We start from the raw sequence: 4286 nt of genomic DNA, 5'->3' as shown, positions 1-4286 counted from the left end.
AATACCTCTCCACCTTCTGTTGCGCATTGAGCTCTTTAAATGTTTTATAAGAGCGCTGCGTGCACGGTTGGCCAACGTGTTGCCAAATATGCTCGCGTAAGATCCCTCTCCTAGTCGCCTACAGTTGTGATGATGCGCTGCTCACTTGTTACTAAAGGACTAGCCTAATAATAGGCATTTTTTTCTAAAGTCATTGAATCTTACCGTGATTGCTTTTCTTGTTTATTCAGTTGGCCGGTTAAAAAAAACTAACGTTAATCTTATGAGAAATTGTATAGGCTACTTTTACAATCCTACATTAATATACATTGAGATGTTTAACTAAAATTAACCAACATGTGTTTTAGATTCAACATCATGTATCTATTCAACGTGGATGTTTTTTTGTTGTATTTTAATTATGAATGTGACCCATTCCCTCTCCCACTTTCCTCTGTGGTTCTGCTTAGAGCCTAGATCATTAGTATTGTATATAATGTATATTACATTTACATTTACATTTTAGTCATTTAGCAGACGCTCTTATCCAGAGCGACTTACAGTTAGATGTACTCATGTGTTACATTATTGTATATTAATCTTTCTGAAAAATCACTGGCATAGAGGTGATATGATAATGTAGCTTTAGCACATGGGAAAGGTGAGAGTTGTCATATAAATCTAGATGGATGGACAGAAACTAGATTTGGACCATTAAACGTCATTATTAAATATTATCAGCTAAGCTGCAGTTCATGTCAAATGCATACATTTTCACTCTATGCATTGTATTATTTAATGGAAAAAACTCCAAGCCCTATAGGTGCAGCCTACTTACTAGTAGAGTCTTTCCTGGCTATGCTGGGTCACGGTCAGGAAGAATTCTGGGCCTTATACAGTACCAGTCAAAGGTTTGGACACACCTACTCATTCAAGGGTTTGTCTTTATTTTTACTATTTTTTACATTGTAGAATAATAGTGAAGACATCAAAACTATTAAATAACACACATGGAATCATGTAGTAACCAAAAAAGTCTTAAACAAATCAAAATATATTTTATATTTGAGATTCTTCAAATAGCCACCCTATGCCTTGATGACAGATTTGCACACTCTTGGCATTCTCCCAACCAGCTTCACCTGGAATGCTTTTCCAACAGTCTTGAAGGAGTTCCACATATGCTGAGCACTTGTTGGCTGCTTTTCCTTCACTCTGCCATCCGACTCATCCCAAACCATCTCAATTGGGTTGAGATCGGGGGATTGTGGAGGCCAGGTCATCTGATGCAGCACTCATCACTCTCCTTCTTGGTAAAATAGCCCTTACACAGCCTGGAGGTGTGTTGGGTCATTGTCCTGTTGAAAAACAAATGATAGTCCCACTAAGCCCAAACCAAATGGGATGGTGTATCGCTGCAGAATGCTGTGGTAGCCATGCTTGTTAAGTGTGCCTTGAATTCTAAACAAATCACAGACAGTGTCAACAGCAAAGCACCCCCACACCATAACACCTCCTTCTTCATGCTTTATGGTGGGATGCTCCTTATTAATCACATCAGACCAACAAATATTTTTTTACATCATCCACATAAGAGTCACTGCAAAATATTTTGTATGATCTCTTATACATTATATTAGGCCCAGCTTTTGGAACTTTGGCTTTCCTGGATAGAGCCATTATATTGTGATCACTGCATCCAATGGGTACGGATACAGCTTTAGAACAAAGTTCTACAGTATTAGTAAAAATGTGATCAATACATGTGGATGATCTTGTTCCTGTAGTGTTTTTAAACACCCTGGTAGGTTGATTAATAACCTGAACCAGATTACAGGCACTGGTTACAGTGAGAAGCTTCCTCTTGAGCAGACAGCTTGATGAAAGCTAGTCAATATTCAGGTCCCCAAGAAAGTAGACCTGTCTGTTTACATCACATACACTATCAAGCATTTCACACATATTATTTAGATACTGACTGTTAGCATGTGGTGGCCTATAGCAACACCCCAAAAGAAAAAGCTTTAGATGTGCCAAGTGAACCTGCAACCACAACACTTCAATAACACTTGACATAAGATTCTCTAAGCATTACAGGGATATGGCTCTGAATATATACAGCAACCCCTCCCCCATAAGCAGTTCTGTCTCTTCTATAGATGTTATATCCTTGTATTGCTACTGCTGTATCATCAAACTAATTATCTATGTGAGTCTCGGAAATGGCTAATATATGAATGTTACCTGATGTTAGCAAGTTATTGATTTCATGAACCTTATTTCTACGGCTACATATATTAATATAAATAAATAAATAGGTCATTTAGCAGACGCTCTTATCCAGGGCGACTTACAGGAGCAATTAGGGTGCCTTGCTCAAGGTCACATGGACAGATTTTTCACCTAGTCAGCTCGGGGATTAGAACCAGCGACCTTTCGGTTACTGGCACAACGCTCTTAACCACTAAGCTACCTGCCGCCCCATATGGGCTATTTTCAGCCCTTTCCTGGGTAGCTTATCAGAGATAGACATAATACTTAAAAGAGCAAACAGAGCAAGATAAAATAATATACATTCAGCAGTCCGTTAATCAATTGGTGTGTGTATGTGTGCTGCGGGGTTGAAGCTACGAACCCATAGGCTTGGCTCTCTCATCCCTTCCAGGCTTCTGGGAGGGAGGGTGGACAATGAGCCTGACATAGTGGATGTAAGCATTGTCTCCACGCGCTTTGGCAGCTTTCATGGCTGGGATAAGTTCTTTCTTCTTCTGGCGCACAGCTTCAGGATAGCCCTCGTTGAGGAAGATATATGTTCCTCTCAAGTGCTTGGCTCTTTCCAGAACAGCTACCTTGTCCTTGAACCTAGGGAACTTGACCACTATCGGCCAGGGCCTGTCACCTGGGCCGGTGGTGGGTTTTCCAGTCCTGTGGGAACGCTCCACCTCAATCCTGTGGTCCATCTTCAATTTCTCAGAGATCATTTCCCTCACTTTGTCCTCAGACTCCGTCCAGGTCTCATGTGGAGATTTTGCAATTCCATCCACAACCATGTTGTTCCACCTTGATTTCCCTCGAGATAGTCTGATTTATCCGTCATTGCTATCATGGATTCACACACAGAACTGATGTCCTCTCTCAATGACTTACAGATCATCTTGCCGTTCTCCTGTTTCAACTCATCGAGCTGACCCTGGGAGAACTGCAAACTGTTCTTCAGGTTCTGGACCTCTCTGGTCAGGTCGTCCCTTCTTTTATTAGTTGAATCCACCAGTATTTGGACACTTGTTAGTTTAAAAGATCCTTCACGTGTGATAGACATCACTGTCCTCAACGGTACTCCCACCGGCTTTGGTCTTTGTCATGGTTACGCTGTTACTCTCAACAGTTCCAGACAGGGCAGGTCACAGGGAAGATTGAAAAAGACATCCACAAATCCGGGACAATCCGCGGTCCCAGCCACAATGGCTAACCGCATCGCGGGCTGCGTTCAAGCCCTCAAGAAAACCCTGCTAGCTTGATAGGCAGCTAGCTAGCAGCTAGGCTAGCTGCTACGCCAAATAGCTCCTCAGACCCGGCCTTGGTCGGCAGGATCACTGGACAGAGACTAGCAGTCCCAGCAACTGATGTCAATGGTGAGTTTCAAACAGTTACGGAGTTTAATGGCTGTGATAGGAGAAAACTGAGGATGGATCAACAACATTGTAACATTGTAACACAATACTAACCTAAATGACAGAGTGAAAAGAAGGAAGCCGGTACAGAATAAAAATATTCCAAAACATGCATCCTGTTTGCAATAAGGCACTAAAGTAAAATAGCAACAAAACAAATGCTAAGAAATTTACTTTATGTCCTGAATAAAAAAGCGTTATGTTTGGGGCAAATCCAAATCCTCTCTTTATTTATTTATATAGCTTACAGTTTATTCACCATTAGTCAGCACCTCTACACTAAATAATTTTCTCTGGGTGTGCGCCAGCTCATACTTTTTATGAGGCAAATCCAACACACATCACTGAGTACCACTCTTCATATTTTCAAGCATGGTGGTGTCTGCATCATGTTATGGATATGCTTGTCAGCGTAAGGACTAAGGCGTTTCTTTGGATAAAAATAAATGGAATAGAGCTAAGCACAGGCAAAATCCTAGAGGAAAACCTGATTCAGTCAACTTTCCAACAGACACTGGGAGACAAATTCACCTTTCAGCAGGACAATACCCTAAAACACAAGGCCAAATATAATAATAATATGCCATTTAGCAGACGCTTTTATCCAAAGCGACTTACAGTCATGTGTGCATACAT

Source organism: Coregonus clupeaformis, chromosome 6 (genome assembly GCF_020615455.1).
Source record: "Coregonus clupeaformis isolate EN_2021a chromosome 6, ASM2061545v1, whole genome shotgun sequence".
NCBI classification, from domain to species: domain Eukaryota; kingdom Metazoa; phylum Chordata; class Actinopteri; order Salmoniformes; family Salmonidae; genus Coregonus; species Coregonus clupeaformis.
Note: the sequence above shows the minus strand (reverse complement) of the source record.